The sequence below is a fragment of the Pseudophryne corroboree genome, chromosome 2, assembly GCF_028390025.1.
Source record: "Pseudophryne corroboree isolate aPseCor3 chromosome 2, aPseCor3.hap2, whole genome shotgun sequence".
Taxonomy (NCBI): Eukaryota; Metazoa; Chordata; class Amphibia; order Anura; family Myobatrachidae; genus Pseudophryne; species Pseudophryne corroboree.
Genome location: NC_086445.1, coordinates 882,643,168 through 882,662,384, shown reverse-complemented (window position 1 = coordinate 882,662,384; position 19,217 = coordinate 882,643,168). Strand labels below are relative to the sequence as shown.

The window sequence follows — 19,217 nt, the reverse complement described above, 5'->3', positions numbered from 1 at the left end:
GTCTCAAATTGGGATCTATTAAGGTTCAAATTTCGGCCCCTGTCGATTTTCTTTCAAAAAGAATTGGCTTCAGTCCCTGAAGTCCAGACCTTTGTTAAGGGAGTGCTGCATATACAGCCTCCTGTGGTGCCTCCAGTGGCACCGTGGGATCTCAATGTGGTTTTGGACTTTCTAAAATCTCATTGGTTTGAACCACTAAATAAGGGGGATTTGAAATATCTCACTTGGAAAGTGACCATGCTTCTAGCCCTGGCTTCTGCCAGGAGAGTATCAGAATTGGCAGCTTTATCTTACAAAAGCCCATATCTGATTTTCCATTCGGACAGGGCAGAACTGCGGACTCGTCCGCATTTTCTCCCTAAGGTGGTGTCAGCATTTCATCTGAACCAGCCTATTGTAGTGCCTGCGGCTACAAGTGACTTGGAGGACTCCAAGTTACTGGACGTTGTCAGAGCATTAAAAATATATATTGCAAGGACAGCTGGAGTCAGAAAATCTGACTCGTTGTTTATATTGTATGCACCCAACAAGATGGGTGCTCCTGCGTCTAAGCAGACGATTGCTCGTTGGATCTGTAGCACAATCCAACTTGCACATTCTGTGGCAGGCCTGCCACAGCCTAAATCTGTAAAGGCCCACTCCACAAGGAAGGTGGGCTCATCTTGGGCGGCTGCCCGAGGGGTCTCGGCATTACAACTTTGCCGAGCAGCTACGTGGTCAGGGGAGAACACGTTTGTAAAATTTTACAAATTTGATACTCTGGCTAAGGAGGACCTGGAGTTCTCTCATTCGGTGCTGCAGAGTCATCCGCACTCTCCCGCCCGTTTGGGAGCTTTGGTATAATCCCCATGGTCCTTTCAGGAACCCCAGCATCCACTAGGACGATAGAGAAAATAAGATTTTACTTACCGATAAATCTATTTCTCGGAGTCCGTAGTGGATGCTGGGCGCCCATCCCAAGTGCGGATTATCTGCATATATTGTACATAGTTATTGTTAACTAATTCGGGTTATTGTTGAAGGAAGCCATCTTTCAGAGGCTCCGCTGTTATCATACTGTTAACTGGGTTTAGATCACAGGTTGTACGGTGTGATTGGTGTGGCTGGTATGAGTCTTACCCGGGATTCAAAATCCTCCCTTATTGTGTACGCTCGTCCGGGCACAGTACCTAACTGGAGTCTGGAGGAGGGTCATAGGGGGAGGAGCCAGTGCACACCACCTGATCTGAAAAAGCTTTACTTTTTGTGCCCTGTCTCCTGCGGAGCCGCTATTCCCCATGGTCCTTTCAGGAACCCCAGCATCCACTACGGACTCCGAGAAATAGATTTATCGGTAAGTAAAATCTTATTTTAAATCAAGTCTTAATAACAGTGTTAATCTAAGACCACAAGCAAATTTCTGAGGCCTCCGACTTTCTCCCCTTTGGTCCCATAACTCCCCCTAACCCCACCCCTTTTTTTTTTTTTAATGGTGGCTGTTGTCTAATATTTGGGAGAGGTGTGTTCAAACTTAAAAGTAAATTGCAGTGTAAAAATAAAGCTTTAGCATTTGTGAGCTACATGCAAAGGCAGCCAGTATTTACCTCATATGCAAAAAAAAAAATGTCTTTTCATCCCTTCTATTGCATTGTGGTTTATCTGGGTATACAGTTACTTGCTCTTTCTTTTTTTATACCTAAATCTGAATCAGGGCTTCGGGTAGTACATAGTGTACTGTATACATTTCTTGCATTATATTTTTTTCTTTTCGTAGAACAAAAGAGCATATTATCATCATGTATTATAGGGAACATAATAGAAACACTATAGGGAACATAATAAAAACAAAAGGTAAAAATAATCCTGTTACAATATAAGAAGTACACACGGTAGCAGAATAACAATTGTAATGTACAATAGCTGTGTCTGGCTACTGTAAGGCAGTAGCATTATTAATCAGTCATTGGGAATGGTATTTCTTTCTTTTTTTTAACTCTTTCTCTTGAGAGGTCAGATTAACAAACAATACGTAGCCATAAATACATTCCTCCCAACTGTTCCAATTTACTAGGAACGGTCAGTTTTTTTTGGGACTGTCCTACTGTCCCACCCACGGTGGGTGTGATGGGGGGGGGGGGGGGGGGGGGGGGGCGGTGTACTTGGGAATCTCCCTGTCACTGAGCACAGCAGTGAATAGACGTTCTGGGGGCATGCTGGCAGCTCACAGAGCACTGGGCATGCCCCCACTGTGATGACAATAGGAGGCGTGGCTCGTGATCGTGACATTGCAACAAAGCCACACCTCCTTTTACATAGGTCATGCCCCCTTTTCTGGGCACGCAAGGGAGTCCTGTGTTAAAGGCGCCGGGTGTTGGATAGTATGTAAAGGGACACAGTAGACCTTGGATTTTACAATAATCAGCAATGACTGAGCAAGTATAATATGGCAAATAATGTAAAAACTGACATAGCAAAATAAAAATAAAACATAACCAGAAAATGACATCAGGGGGGGGTGGAGGGGTGGAAGCTAGGGGCAGAGGGTGGGGGAGGGTAGGCAAAGTGGCTAATAAGATTAACATTGGAGAAGAGAGATGTGTAGCTAGTGGTTAAAGTGGGACGGAGTGGGGTGGAACTGCGTTCCGGCACCTCTACTTGCAGACGGAACCAGTTCCGCCTCCTCCCGGCCACAGCGTCAGGTCCCTGCTGCATTGTAAAGTTGATAGCGGCCGCCAGCCAATCCCGGCTCGTGGACAGGCTGCAGCACCAATCAAAAGAAGGGGGGCGGCTTTTTTAAAAGTGGCAGCTTCTCATTAGCTGACGGTCTAGGAGCTGTGAATGGCGCATAATCAGCGCCAGATTCAAAGTGCGGCCTAAATTCTTTTCAGTAGCAGCTAGTCCGTGAGCCAGGACTGTCTCGCGGCCGCTGTCAGCTTTACACTGCAGCCGGGACCTGATGCTACAGGCCACTGATGCAGGGGGTGAAAAAAGCAGGGGACCCGATGCTCCAGGCCACAACCACTGATGCAGGAGACCCGATGCTCCAGGGCACAGGCTCTCATGACGCAGGGGGTGAGAGAGAAGCAGGGAGCGAGATGGGGGAGGGGGTGAAAGAAGCAGGGCATGAGATGGGGAAGGAGTGAGAGGAACGGGGGGGTGAGAAGAGGGAGTGAGAGGAGCAGGCGGTGAGGTGGGGGAGTGAAAGGCGCCAGAGTGAGAAGATGGGGGAGTGAGAGGATCAGGGGGTGAGATGGGGGAGTGAGTGGTGCAGGGGGTGAGATGAGGGAGTGAGAGGAGCAGGCGGTGAGATGGGGGAGTGAGAGAAGCGGGGGTGAGATGGAGAGGGAGTGAGAGGTGTAGGGGGTGAGATGAGTGTGAGGTGCAGGGGGTGAGATGGGGGAGTGAGAGGAACAGGGGCTGAGATGGGGAGGGAGTGAGATGAGGGAGTGAGAGGTGCAGGGGGTGAGATGAGTGTGAGGTGCAGAGGGTGAGATGGGGGAGTGAGAGGAACAGGGGCTGAGATGGGGAGGGAGTGAGATGAGGGAGTGAGAGGTGCAGGGGGTGAGATGGGGGAGCGAGAGGCACCAGAGTGAGATGGGGGAGTGAGAGGAACAGGGGGTGAGATGGTGGAGTGAGAGGCGCCAGGGTGAGATGGGGAGGGAGTGAGAGGTGCAGGGGGTGAGATGGATGAGTGACGCACAGGTAGTGAGAGGTGTAGGGGGTAAGTAAAGGAGAGAAAGAATCAGATGATCAGATGCAAAGCAGAGCATAGAGGGTGTATGGGATACCTAGGATGAAGATATGGACACATGAGGAGAGTGACAGACAAAGGAAACAAGAAAGCAGAAGGGACACATAGAAGACATAAGAGAGGTGAGCAAAGGTTGTTCCATATATACTACTATATTGTGAATGAAATCTAAAATTAGGAGGGGGAGGGCACTGCTGTGGGCATTGTGTGTGTAAGTGGCTCTGCTATTGTGGGATTTGTGTGTGTAAAGGGCACTAGTATGTGGGGTGGGCAATGTGAATAAGATTGTGCTACTGTGAGGCATTATTTTGAATTGGGGGTACTTTTGTGTGGCCACGTCCCTTCCTTGTGAGTCCACACCCCTTTCTGTGGCGCGCTAAGTGGGAGGGATGTGGGGAAGTGAGTTCCCCCTCCTCTCCGGGACCACTTTAAGCTCTGAGTGTAGCTTATGTAGGGTTATAGTCTGAAAAAGATACCAGTATGGTATGAAATTCCCAGGAGGGGTGGGGGGGGATCGAGGAAGGATCCACGTGGGGTCACAGCTTTCCCTGAGGTACCACGGGACCCAATCCTGACTAAAAAATGGCTCTTGTCATAGAGATAGCAGGTGATTTCTTCCATAGTTCAATGGCAAGCGCCATTTCCCTGCACCTAGTGATGGTGTGACGTGGTTGGAATGAGAGGCAGTGGGAGGCAGACATTTACTGGCTGCATTTTTTGATGTCTCTTTAGAAGGAATTTTTTACCGACTGACTCCTGATGCTGCAATATGTCACACACAAGTATCACATTAATGATTCTGAGAATATGCAAAGTCACAAATTATTCTTAGTTCTCCTAGCCTGTTACGTTTTAGATGATTCTACTCCTTTCTATTCTTAACACATTTTGATGCAGCATAACGATTTTTGAGTATAAGGGTCCATACATTCTAATTATTGGTCTGATAATCATAGTTTCTTTTCGCCGCAACTCGCGTCAGTAATAAATTAAAAGAAATAGGAGCCCGCGGAGTCAGTGTGTAAAGTAAAGCTTGCTGATGCGATCGCTTCACTTTCTGCTGTGGAGCCCCTGGTGTGCTGTTTTGCACCGTTAATAGACAGATGTGCGAGCTGACATTGCCAGGGAGGGATGTGCGATCTCTATCCTATAGGCTGCAGTGGAAAAGCTCTGTATTCCAGAGCTTGGTAACTTTCACAGTATAGCAGCCCCCTTAGGAACCTATGGCCGCTGCTATTGCAATCCACACAGACCACAGCAGAGATCTCTAAAAAAAGATTTCCCAAATCTACTTCTAGTACCCATCATATATCCAGGGACTGATTACTTTTTTTGGGTATCCCATGAAAACTTTATCTTTTGGGGGATTTCCCACAAAAATGATTTAGTAAATATACCCGTAAATGATAGTTAATACATTTGCCTGAGAGCTGCTGTATATGAAAACAGTAATCTCCCACGTTACTGTAGATGCTTCCAGTCTCCTTGCTTTCTTTAATTAAAATACAGCACATGATTATGTTTCTCACACATTACTGTTGCCTGTAGATAAGATACATACCATTATAATAATGCACTCACCAGCTGTGTGATGCCTGAATCCTCAGCAGTTCTGTGGTACTCATTTGTTATACCCTATAGCTCATTTGTATTCAAGATATTGCTGAGTTTGAGAACATTCCCAGCATTCCATATGTTAGTGAATTGTGAATCTTGGTGCTCATTGTATATAACCATATAGGATGGACAACATATTCTTTTATAATATAACACAGCATGTCAGCATTGGAAAGCCATTGTCATATACTGTATATACAGTACTTGGAACCCAAGGGCAATGGCCCCTTTGCCCCTATCATTGTCATGGTCAGTACTGGATTAAGGACTGTGGAGGCCCCTAGGCTGAAAACTTGTGGGGGTACTCTAGACCTGGGCCAACAAGAGTTAAGCGGGGCCATAAATAGGAACTTTATGCTTATATACAGAAGGCTAATTCATTATACATTGGGAATAAAATAGAGAAATGGAAAAATTATTGTTTTGTTTATTTTTTTGTACTTTTGAATGTACACTTATTTGTAGACATTACTAATTCACTGTTACATTTTCTATTATGTTATGCTTTATAGGATTTTATATACTGTGGGCGGGATGTACTAATGTACATCGCCGCCCTGCGCCACGATGCTGATCGCATATGTACTAACATATGCGATCAGCATTGCGGAGGACAGCTCTTCCGATAAGAGCTGACCTCCGCGATGCGCAGCGGCAGCATGACTTCCGGGATTCGGCCCGGGAGTCAGTCTGCGCATGCGCGGGGTGACGGGGGCGGCCGCAGGGCATACTGGGAGGGATCTGATCATATCCCTCACACAGCGCCGCGGAGAGAAGCCCATAGGCTTCTATGGAGTATCGCCAGCTAAAGCTGGCGTACCCCGCCGCGGCGCTGACCTGCCGGCCGGGGGTTAGTACATCAGGAAAATGCGGTAAACAGGGAGTTTACCGCATTTTCCGCTTAGTACATCCGGACCATTATATTTATATACTACAAAGAAACAACCTTCTTTCTAGCCTTCTAACCAACAGGATGTATGGAGAGGAATGCATGTTTCTAGATATTTGTTCCTATTTTAAAGTAGTAATAATAATAACTGGGGGAAAAAAAGAAAAACCTTCACTGTTTCTTAAAGTCTAGAAATCAAATCTATTTTGTCGTACTGCATTTTGCAAATGTGGCACTGCCTTTGCTATGTAATTATCTATTTCCTCTGTAGGCTCCCCATCCCTTTCTATCTAGACTTCCCCATGTGGAGTTGCTATAATATCCCTTTAATGAGGGACACTGAAGAAATACACAGGTTCTGTGACTGATTAAACCAGGTGAAATCATATATGGGGTTAAATGTAACAGCCTGCGAGCTGCCGGAGGTGCGAAGGTGCGGGTCTTTGTGTGAGTCTGCCCGTATGTTTAATGCGGCAATCATTTACAAGGCACCTACTCGGGAAGGATGGGGGGGTGATGCAGGAGGATGGGACATTGCACAAGGACACCCCTGGATGTTAATATGCCTCATGTATGCCTCCCCACAACCATTTTTTTTAATAAGTTCACCATTCAGTAACTCCCTTCGACAATACTTACTTTAGGTGTTATTCTCTTTACACCTCTTCCTTTCTCTTATTTCTCCTCTCTCCTTTCTAGACTTCATAAGTGCTGTAGTGCTCTTTCACTCGGCTACTCTCTCACTCTCTCACTGCAAACAGCAATCTTGCTTATTGATGGTGGGAGCCCCTTGCTAGAGGGCAGCCCCTAGGTAGCAGTCTTTTCAGCCTTTCCCTAAATCCAGCTCTGGTCTTGATAAACTCCTGGTTTGGTTTACTGGGTCTAGTTGCATACTGAGTAGCAGGTATGCCAGAGATAGTTGTGAATTCCAAAAGGTAAATCAAGAAAATACAAATATAAATAAGAGCTTGTTATCTGTCTGGCCAGGGGTTCCGGTATGAATGGTCGACAATGTTAAAGTCGACACTCATTAGGTCGCCCACTATTGGTCGACGTTGATATGGTCGACATGGACAAATGGTCGACACATGAAACTGGTCGACACGTTAAAGGTTGACACATGAAAAGGTCGACATGAGTTTTTTTACTTTTTGGTGTAGTTTTCTGCGTAAAGTGACGGGGAACCCCAATTAGTGCACCATGTCCCCCGCATGGCTCGCGAGCTTCGGGTAAGGTGCCTCGCACAGTTTACCGTTCCCAGTCGTAGTGCACGTGGATCGTAAAGTATGAAAAAGTTCCAAAAAAGATTTATTTATTTTAAAAACTCTTGTCAACATTTTCATGTGTTGACCATTTTCATATGTCGACCATTTATCCATGTTGACCATGTCAATGTCGACCAATAGTGGTCGACCTAATGAGTGTCGACCTTAACATTGTCGACCATCTGAATGGATACCCAGTCCATGGGAGGGGTGGGATGGGGGGGTGTGGGTGTCTCTGCTCTCTTGGTGATTGATGGCTGATGTCAGGCGGCAGTAGGGGTAGGACTTAGGCCCGGAGGTGGAGCTTAAATATGTCAAAACTGGCTGTGATTAGCAGGGAACGCTGCAGATTTTACTTGGAGGGGGGGGGGGGGGGGTAGTCCTGCAGTCCCTCTGTAAAATCCACCACTGGCTGTGTGTTTTTAAAAATAGGTACAATTCATAAACGTTTAGATAAATCCAAAGGTCGGGGGTTGGCAGTAGCAGCAATGTTTTAGATGCATGCAATGTCAGCACCGGGTGGACAGATCTGTTAATGTTAGATCTTTTCAGTATAATATAAAAAATAAAAAAAAATAGTTTTTTTACTCCTATTCTTCTGTTATTGCTTTCCAAAGATGGCGATAACAGAACAAAGATTGCGGCTGTTCCTGTACTGCCTCAATTCTTATTACAGGACTGCTATGAGAAATATTGTGACCAGGTATGAAGGGTGTAGTGATCATAATATGTGATCCCTTTTTTTTATAGTACAAAGCCCTATCACCATTTAAAATATCCATTTCAGCAACCAGAGGACATTTTGCAGTATGACATACCTCCCAACATTTAATGTTGGGAAATTGCCACGACCCCACATCACAGCTTCCGGCCACTCACTGGGAACTGTTCCCCTCCCCAGAAAACACAATTTCATCATTGAATGGAGCATTCCTCCCAATCTTTCAGCTTGCTTGGCACAAAGTTTTCCTGATGGGGAAGAAGGGAAAGAGCCCTCAAATTGGGACTGTCCTGCTTAAAGTGTAACAGTTGGGAGGTATGCTATGATAAATATTCTCCTTCATGTATGCCTTATTTCTCTAACGTCCTAAGTGGATGCTGGGGACTCTGTCAGGACCATGGGGATTAGCGGCTCCGCAGGAGACAGGGCACAAAAATAAAGCTTTAGGATCAGGTGGTGTGCACTGGCTCCTCCCCCTATGACCCTCCTCCAAGCCTCAGTTAGGTTTTTGTGCCCGTCCGAGCAGGGTGCAATCTAGGTGGCTCTCTTAAAGAGCTGCTTAGAAAAAGTTTTTTAGGTTTTTTATTTTCAGTGAGTCCTGCTGGCAACAGGCTCACTGCATCGAGGGACTTAGGGGAGAGAATTTCAACTCACCTGCGTGCAGGATGGATTGGATTCTTAGGCTACTGGACACCATTAGCTCCAGAGGGAGTCGGAACACAGGTCTCACCCTGGGGTTCGTCCCGGAGCCGCGCCGCCGACCCCCCTTGCAGATGCCGAAGTTGAAGAGGTCCAGAGGTCCAGAAACAGGCGGCAGAAGACTTTCAGTCTTCATAAGGTAGCGCACAGCACTGCAGCTGTGCGCCATTGTTGTCAGCACACTTCATACCAGCGGTCACTGAGGGTGCAGGGCGCTGGGGGGGGCGCTCTGGGCAGCAATGTATTATACCTTTTGTATGGCTAAAATACATCACATATAGCCCTTGAGGCTATATGGATGTATTTAACCCCTGCCAGATCTCACAAACTCCGGGAGAAGAACCCGCCGTTTTAGGGGGCGGGGCCTATTCTCCTCAGCACACGGCGCCATTTTCCTGCTCAGCTCTGCTGAGAGGAAGGCTCCCAGGCTCTCCCCTGCACTGCACTACAGAAACAGGGTTAAAACAGAGAGGGGGGGCACTTATTTGGCGATATGATTACATATGTGAAAATGCTATAAGGGAAAACACTTGTATAAGGGGTTGTCCCTGTATAATTATAGCGTTTTTGGTGTGTGCTGGCAAACTCTCCCTCTGTCTCCCCAAAGGGCTAGTGGGGTCCTGTCCTCTATCAGAGCATTCCCTGTGTGTGTGCTGTGTGTCGGTACATGTGTGTCGACATGTAGGAGGACGATGTTGGTGAGGAGGCGGAGCAAATTGCCTGTATGGGTGATGTCACTCTCTAGGGAGTCGACACCGGAATGGATGGCTTATTTAGGAATTACGTGATAATGTCAACACGATGCAAGGTCGGTTGACGACATGAGACGGCCGGCAAACAAATTAGTACCTGTCCAGGCGTCTCAGACACCGTCAGGGGCTTGTAAAAACGCCCATTTACCTCAGTTGGTCGACACAGACACAGACACGGACACTGACTTCAGTGTCGACGGTGAAGAAACAAACGTATTTTCCTTTAGGGCCACACGTTACATGTTAAGGGCAATGAAGGAGGTGTTACATATTTCTGATACTACAAGTACCACAAATAAGGGTATTATGTAGGGTGGGAATAATCTACTTGTAGTTTTTCCTGAATCAGATAAATTAAAGTGTGTGATGATACGTGGGTTTCCTCCGATGGAAAATTATTGGAGGTATACCTTTTCCCGCCAGAAGTGAGGGCGAGTTGGGAAACACACCTTAGGGTGGATAAGGCGCTCACACGCTTATAAAAACAAGTGGCGTTACCGTCTCCAGATACGGCCGCCCTCAAGGATCCAGCTGATAGGAAGCTGAAAAATATCCTAAGAAGTATATACACACATACTGGTGTTATACTACGACCAGCAATCGCCTCAGCCTGGATGTGCAGCGCTGGGGGGGCTTGGTCGGATTTCCTGACTGAAAATATTGATACCCTTGACAGGAACAATATTTTATTGACTATAGAGCATTTTAAGGATGCATTTCTATATATGCGAGATGCGCAGAGGGATATTTGCATTCTGGCATCAAGAGTAGATGTGATGTCCATATCTGCCAGACGATGTTTATAGACACGACAGTGGTCAGGTGATGCAGATTCCAGACGGCACATGGAAGTATTGCCGTATAAAGGGGCGGTCCATCGGACCTGGTGGCCATGGCAACAGCTGGAAAATCCACTTTTGTTACCCCAAGTCACATCTCAGCAGAAAAGGACACAGTCTTTTCAGTCTCAGTCCTTTCGTACCCATAAAGGCAGGCGGGCAAAAGGCCAGTCATATCTGCCCAGGGTTAGAGGAAAGGGAAGAAGACTGCAGCAGGCAGCCCATTCCCAGGAACAGAAGTCCTCCACAGCTTCTGCCAAGTCCGCAGCATGACGCTGGGGCCATACAAGCGGACTCAGGTGCGGTGGGGGGTCATCTCAAGAGTTTCAGCACGCAGTGGGCTCACTCGCAAGTGGACTCCTGGATCCTACACGTAGTATCCCAGGTGTACATTGGAAATTCGAGACGTCTTCCCCTCACAAGTTCCTGAAGTCTGCTTTACCAACGTCTCCCTCCGACAGGGAGGCAGTATTGGAAAAAAATTCACAGGCTGTATTCCCAGTACGTGATAATCAAAGTACCCCTCCTACAACAAGGGAAGGGGTATTATTCCACAATATATTGTGGTACTGAAGCCAAACGGCTCGGTGAGATCTAAAAGATTTGAACAATTACATACAAGGGTTCAAATCAAGATGGAGTCACTCAGAGCAGTGATAGCGAACCAGGACGATATGGTGTCACTGGATATCAGGGACGCTTACCTACAAGTCCAAATTTTGCCTTTCTCACCAAGGGTATCTCAGGTTCGTGGTACAGAACTGTCACTATCAGTTCAGACGCTGCCGTTTGGATTGTCCACGGCACCCCGGGTCTTTACCAAGGTAATGGCCGAAATGATGATTCTTCCTAAAAGAAATATGGACGCTTTCCTGATAAGGGCAAGGTCCAGAGAACAGTTGGCGGTCGGAGTAGCACTATCTCAAGTAGTTCTACGGCAGCACGAGTGGATTCTAAATATTCCAAAATCGCAGCTTTTTCCGACGACACGTCTAATGTTCCTAGGGATGATTCTGGACACAGTCCAGAAAAGGATATTTTCTCCCGGAGAAGAAAGCCAGGGAGTTATCCGAGCTAGTCAGGAACCTCCTAAAACCAGGAAAAGTATCAGTGCATCATTGCACAAAGGGTACTGTGAAAAATGGTGGTTTCTTACAAAGCGATCCCATTCGGTAGATTTCACGCAAGAACCTTTCAGTGGGATCTGCTGGGAAAATGGTCCGGATCGCATCTTCAGATGCATCAGCGGATAACCCTGTCTCCAAGGACAAGGGTGTTTCTTCTGCGGTGGCTGCAGAGTGCTCATCTATGAAAGGGCCGCAGATTCGGCATTCAGGACTGGGTCCTGGTGACCACGGATGCCAGCCTGAGTGGCTGGGGAGCAGTCACACAAGGAAAAAATTTCCAGGGAGTGTGATCAAGTCTGGAGACTTCTCTCCACATAAATATACTGGAGCTAAGGCCAATTTACAAGGCTCTAAGCTTAGCAAGACCTCTGCTTCAAGGTCAGCCGGTATTGATCCAGTGGGACAACATCACGGCAGTCGCCCACGAAAACAGGGCGGCACAAGAAGCAGGAGGGAAATGGCAGAAACTGCAAGGATTCTTCGCTGGGCGAAAAATCATGTGATAACACTCTCAGCAGTGTTAATTCCGGGAGTGGAAAACTGGGAAGCAGACTTCCTCAGCATAACCTCCACCCGGGAGAGTGGGGACTTCAGCGGGAAGTCTTCCACATGATTGTAAACCGTTGGGAAAAACCAAAGGTGGACATGATGGCGTCCCGCCTGAACAAAAAACTAGACAGATATTGCGCCAGGTCAAGGGACCCTCAGGCAATAGCGGTGGACGCTCTGGTAACACTGTGGGTGTACCAGTCATGGTATGTGTTCCCTCCTATGCATCTCATACCAAAAGTACTGAGAATCAAGGAGATGAGTAAGAACGATACTCGTGGTTCCGGATGGGTCAAGAAGGACTTGGTACCCGGAATTTCAAGAGATTCTCACGGAAGAACCGTGGCCTCTACCTTTAAGAAAGGACCTGCTCCAGCAGGGGCCTTGTCTGTTCCAAGACTTACCGCGGCTGCGTTTGACGGCATGGCAGTTGAACGCCGGATCCTGAAAGGGCATTCCAGATGAAGTCATCCCTACCCTGGTCGAAGCCAGGAAGGATGTAACCGCAAAACATTTTCACCGCAATTGGCGAAAATATGTTGCGTGGTGTGAGGCCAAGAAGGTCCCTACAGAGGAATTCCAACTGGGACGTTTCCTACATTTCCTGAAAACAGGACTGTCTATGGACCTAAAATTAGGGTCCATTAAGGTTCAAATTTCGACCCTGTCAAATTTATTCCAGAAAGAACTGGCTTCAGTGCCTGAAGTTCAGACGTTTGTAAAAGGGGTACTGCATATACAGCCTCCTTTTGTGCCCCCAGTGGCACCTTGGGATCTCAATGTTGTTTTGAGTTTCCTAAAGTCACATTGGTTTGATCCACTCACCACTGTGGACTTAAAATATTTCACATGGAAGGTGAAGATTCTATTAGCCCTGGCTTCAGCCAGGCGTGTGTCAGAATGGCCGGCTTTATCATATAAAAGCCCTTACTTAATTTTTCATTCTGACAGGGCAGAATTGAGGACTCGTCCTCAATTTCTCCTTAAGGTGTTTTCTGTTTTTCACATGAACCAACCTATTGTGGTACCTGCGGCTACTAGGGACTTGGAGGACTCCAAGTTACTTGACGTTGTCAGGACCCTGAAAATATATGTTTCCAGGACGACTGGAGTCAGAAAATCTGACTCGCTGTTTAGCCTGTATGCACCCAACAAGATGGGTGCTCCTGCTTCTAAACAGACGATTGCTCGCTGGATTTGTAGTACAATTCAGCTTGCTCATTCTGTGGCAGGCTTGCCACAGACAAAATCAGAAAAAGCCCATTCCACAAGGAAGTGGGCTCATCTTGGGCGACTGCCTGAGGGGTCTCGGCTTTACAACTTTGCTGAGCTGCTACTTGGTCAGGGGCAAACACGTTTGCTAAATTCTACAAATTTGATACCCTGGCTGAGGAGGACATGGAGTCTCTCATTCGGTGCTGCAGGGTCATCCGCACTCTCCCGCCCGTTTGGGAGCTTTGGTATAATCCCCATGGTCCTGACGGAGTCCCCAGCATCCACTTAGGACGTTAGAGAAAATAAGAATTTACTTACCGATAATTCTATTTCTCGTAGTCCGTAGTGGATGCTGGGCGCCCATCCCAAGTGCGGATTGTCTGCAATACTTGTACATAGTTATTGTTACAAAAAAATCGGGTTGTTATTGTTGTGAGCCGTCTGTTCAGAGGCTCCTACGTTTTGTCATACTGTTAACTGGGTTCAGATCACAAGTTGTACGGTGTGATTGGTGTGGCTGGTATGAGTCTTACCCGGGATTCAAGATCCTTCCTTATTGTGTACGCTCGTCCGGGCACAGTATCCTAACTGAGGCTTGGAGGAGGGTCATAGGGGGAGGAGCCAGTGCACACCACCTGATCCTAAAGCTTTATTTTTGTGCCCTGTCTCCTGCGGAGCCGCTAATCCCCATGGTCCTGACGGAGTCCCCAGCATCCACTACGGACTACGAGAAATAGAATTATCGGTAAGTAAATTCTTATTTTTCTGGTGGCTTTAAATACTGCTGCATCATTGGTTACATCATCACCATGGACACATACCCACCTGGCATTGCATAAAGAGGCTGAATGCCCCTGGGTATCAAAAGTACCATATTGTGCAAGTGTCCAATTAGCTGGTTTTAACAGGCTCACTCAGGGGCAGATGTATTAACCTGGAGACGGCATAAGGAAGTGATAAACCAGTGATATGTGCAAGGTGATAAAGGCACCAGCCAATCAGATCCTAACTGTTAATTTACATATTGAAGCTGATTGGCTGGTGCCTTTATCACCTTGCACATATCACTGGTTTATCACTTCCTTATGCCTTCTCCAGGTTAATACATCTGCCCCTCAGTTCCAAAGTTCTCTATGTCAGTACCATGAGGATACAGCAACTGTATGGTCTGGTGGCATATAGCGTCTTGAACTATCTGTCAAGTAGTCTGAAAGTAACAGTAATACTTGATTTCTGCTTTCAGATCATTACAGTTCTTAACAATGCAGTGTGTAAAATAATTAATTTAATTATTTTGATTAATTAATAAATACAAAACTATATGCATTTACAACTATTGTTATATGTAAATAGAGGGTGCAATAGAACACTGCCAATTTTGTGATGTTTAAAATTAAGTTGGCAGCCAATCACAGCCCAGCCTAATTGTATTCAAGAAAGATGCAAAAGAACTAAAATGGGATCATCGGGAAGAGCGTTAGAGCTTGTATACTTAATTTCCCAGGGGATGACTCTTGGTTCCTGAAATAATTGGATTCTTTGTGGTTACTGATACGTTTTCTATAAAAACAATCTGATTTAATATTTAGAGAGTTTGTTTAAAACTAGAAAACATATAGTGTAAGTATTTTACATTTTTAGTTTGCGAGATTGCACAAAACGTCCCTTTCGCCATCCCAGGGCCAGAGCAGCTGCTAAGTGAACCTCAATACAAAAATGAATGAAAAAAAAAAAAAAATTCTATTAGAAGAAAGTGCACAACATTGCTAGCAAGCTACAGAAAATCTGCTTCAAGAATAAAAGCTTAATCTTATCAGTAGTGAACCATCAATTTGAATCGGCTGCATAGAATACTTGAAGTAAGTCTGTCTTTTTTTTTATGTCATGGCTCGAGATTTGCAGCTTATTTCTGTAAATAATTTTTTCTTCCAGTAGTTCAAATAAAGAAAAATGCAAATAAAGTAAATTAAATCTTTTTATTAGGATTTTTTTCTTTACATAGTACTCACTTGAATTATTAATTTTTTGCCAGTATTTCCCAGGCACAGTCTGCATTAACCCTTTTACCAGCATGCATTGAGCTAAATATTTCCATCAGACTATTCAGAACCAGTTCCTTATTATATGGTGTTTTTTCCTGAACTGGCTGCCCGAAGGTAATGAATGACTGTATAATTTATGTCTTCCTTCATTGTGGAGCAGTAATCCACACAGCACACTGCTCTGTAATAACATATGAAATGTGCATTATTCATTGGAGCACTCTGTAGCGTCTTGGAAATATCGCAGCTAGTTTGCAAGCATCTGCCAAATTATACTGATCAGTCTATGAGCATAAATTACAGACAGAAGGGTAAACCACAAGCCAGAACTGGAGTTTCCCTTTGGAGTATTTAATACCAGATGGTTTCAATAGCAGAACGTGCTCTTTACAATAAAAAACACTTAAGGCGATTGGTGGAAACATGGTACTGCCAACTTGACTGTTCTTCTGGAACCTCTGTTGAGTTTTCTCTTCCCAGTCTCAGCTCTGGTGCATTCTGGGAAGTCTTTTATTTTCATTACTGGCAGGTTCTATAGACCTGAACCTTGAGAGAGAGAAAAAATGCTATAAACTTTTAAGGTTTTACTCTCTGGATTTCACCTTTTAGTGATGGAATCTACATGACCTTAAAAATCACAACTAGATTGTGTCTTAAGGGCCCTGACAAACGAAATTGAGTGTACACACTAAAGGGCCCTACACATATGGCGATGTGCCGCCGAGGTGCCCGATGGCCTAAACGGCCGGCGGGCGACCCAGCGCGGGGGGGGGAGAAGTGAAGTTTCTTTACTCTCCACGTTACCTGGCTCCATAGCAGTGTATGCTAATATGGCCGAGATTGTGCATATTGGCCTGTATGCATAAGCGACGGGGCACCAACGATGAACGAGCGCAGGGCCACGCATCGTTCATCGTTGCTGCCTCCAGACTGAATGATGTGAACGAGTTCTCGTTCATTAATAAACGAGAACGTTCATATCGTTCAGTGAAATCTGCCAGTGTGTAGGGCCCATAATTTTTCAAACAATTTGAAAGACGAAAGATATCTTTGGAATTGGCACCTTTTTTTTTTTTACATATTTTAATATTTGGGTGGCATTTCTGGGTGTGGGCAGGGCTGTAGAAGGGGGAACCAATGAAGTTTTTATCACCCACTGCCCCACCAATTTCCACTGTGCCACCGACTTAATAAAAAATTAATTATAATGGGTTCATAAATAATATATATATATATATATATATATAAACAAACACGAGGAACCACTGCACTCGCCATTCCCAGGGGTTGGGGTGCGGTGGCCTGTGACCACCGAACTCAAATACACCAAACAGAAAGCCCAGCACTCTCCTAAGCAGCTTCATTCACGCTAATGCTTTAATATACATCCTTCGGAGCTGAGAAGGATCCTGTATACTTTCATTGCGGACTCCATACCAACACCTGAAGGACATCTATGGACATTATATTTTCTCCAACAACAAACTCCTAAACTATCTGCGCAGACTGTGGACACCCCTAGGGCATTTCCTATCAGGACATTGCTGTATGCTCATCTATTGGGGACTGCATCACATTGGGCAACGCCAGCCACCCTTGTACCTACAGGAGGAATCTGGAGAAAGGTCCAAAGTCCGTACGGTGAATATACTCTGGAGTTAGACATGCAATGAAAAATTATTTTTAATGTATACCTGCACACCAATTTTATCTCATATTATATAGTAATTAAAAGTCATATACTTTATATACTTTTTCTGTACACCGTCTAGCATCAACTTTTTCAAAACACTATATATATTAGCGCTGGTTATTCCTTGCTTTATTGTTCTACGTACCAAGTGTACGAAAAAGGAGCCTCACAAACCCCTGATTTTTTCCAGCTGCTTAAATAGCACAGTACGCACACACACACAATTTTCCCTTTTTTTACCTAAAGAAACTCGTCTGTCCGTCCATGGCGCCGTTTGCCCGCCGCGCCCCGCTCGGTCAAGAATGACGTCATCTTCGGGTGCCAGCATCGGCATCATGGCAACAGGACCGGAGCACATGCCGACTCCTGAAAATGACATCATTCTTGACCGAGCGGGACGCAGCGGCCAAACGGCGCCATGGACGGACAGACAAGCTTATTTAGGTAAGTGTCTTTGTATGTGGTGGTTGTCCTGACGAAAATTTTGACTAAACATTGAAATGTTGATTAAGCAGACCTAAGTACTGCGGTATTTCTTCATGCCGAGAGTGCCGCTGACTGCCAGTGTTTGTCAATGATGATAGGGATGCTACCTGTCACACCTGGAAGGCACCGGCGTATTCGCCATCATAGATTAATGTGGAATGCTGCTGACAGTATGAGTATAAGGCCACAAAATGTCTTGCGTTTGCTGTGGAAAGTTTTCATACAGAGACATTTCCTTGGCAGGTGAAAGGATTTTATAAAAACCTCAGGCAGCAGTTATGTTTTTGCAGGGTGTTTATCTACCTAAAGTTTCATCAGTAGCCGAATAAAAGTTTCCTGAAGAGAAAAAGAGGGAAGGGCCACTACTCATTATGCCACTTCATATTATGGCAAGCCCAAGTAAAAATGATGTGTTTGTACAGAGAATGTCTCTCTTGTCTGATGAAATCTCAACACTATGGAGCTGATTCTTAGTCGCATACAAACCGCACACAATGGCGATTATTTGCTACTGCACATGCAGCATACTTGCCTACTCTCTCGGAATGGCCGGGAGGCTCCCGAAAATCGGGTGGCGCTCCCGGCCCCCCCGGAAGAGTGGGCAAGTCTCCCGGCCGAGCGCCCGTCGCCCGCAACCCTCCTGAATCCCCTGATAAAGTTCCTATGTCGCAGTCAAAGTTGGAGGTCTGTGGGTCAGATGACGCGATTCGCGTCATCCCGGCCCCACCCCCAGCCTTGCAATGCCAATATTATCGGTGTTGCTAGTCAGGGGGCGGGACCAAGGTGACGCGAACATGCGGTTACGCCCCCAAACCTGCCCGTAAACATCGTCATCCATCCTCGCCACGCCCCCGCTGCTCCGACCTGGCTGCCTCCTCCCGGATGTGGCAACCAGATTGTCGGTAAGTATGACATGCAGTACGCACAAATGTGCTGTTGTGATCAGGATAGACTGTATCAAACATCGAGCAGCGAAGTGATGGGAGCTTGTGGGTTGCGACTGAGAGGTGGTCTGAAGTGAATGCAAAAAAGTCTGTGGGTGTGTTATAGGAGTGTTGTGGGTGTGTTGCCTCAGACGCACAGCTGCTTTCACAGAGGGCATGTACAGATGAAGAAACTACACCTGCCATTGAGCTGGTACAAGTGTGGATGATGCGCATGAGGGTGGCGTGTTACAGAGTGCAGAGAAAGGTGGCGTCTCAGTGAAGTCTTGCACATTTAGTCGCGCTGTAGTACACCAAGGGAAAGCTGAAACTAGCATTTGCATATGTTTGCTCCCACGATTCCGCCAACAGACGCAAGAGTGGACGCAGTAACATCCACCTCTGAATCAGGCCTGTTGATGGAATCGCCTGAATCTGAATTGTGACTTGTACACTTCAGTATTATTATTGGGCCTAATTCAGAACTGGTCGCACGCAGGCTGTTTTTTGCACTACTGCGACCAGGTAATCGCCGCCTACAGGGGGAGGGGGTAAGGGCTTTGCAGGGGTGCGATGGGCTGTGCAGTGAGCTGCACAAACAAAAGTTTGTGCAGTTTCTGCAACGCCCAGGACTTACTAAGCCGCTGCGATGATCCGGGCTGGTGGTGAC

The 19,217-nt window shown here is 46.2% G+C and overlaps 1 protein-coding gene and 1 long non-coding RNA gene across 3 annotated transcripts in view; one reads left to right on the top strand and one right to left on the bottom strand.

The window, feature by feature from the left end:
- Positions 1-19,217, top strand: part of LRRC75A (leucine rich repeat containing 75A) — a 585,529-nt gene that overhangs the window by 466,284 nt on the left and 100,028 nt on the right. The window lies entirely within an intron of this gene.
- The window catches only part of LOC135049950 (uncharacterized), a 164,135-nt gene continuing 160,278 nt past the window's right edge, over positions 15,361-19,217 (bottom strand). For both annotated transcript variants that reach the window (XR_010241517.1, XR_010241516.1), the window contains one exon: positions 15,361-15,991. This is a non-coding gene — a long non-coding RNA (uncharacterized LOC135049950). The remainder of the gene's footprint in view (positions 15,992-19,217) is intronic.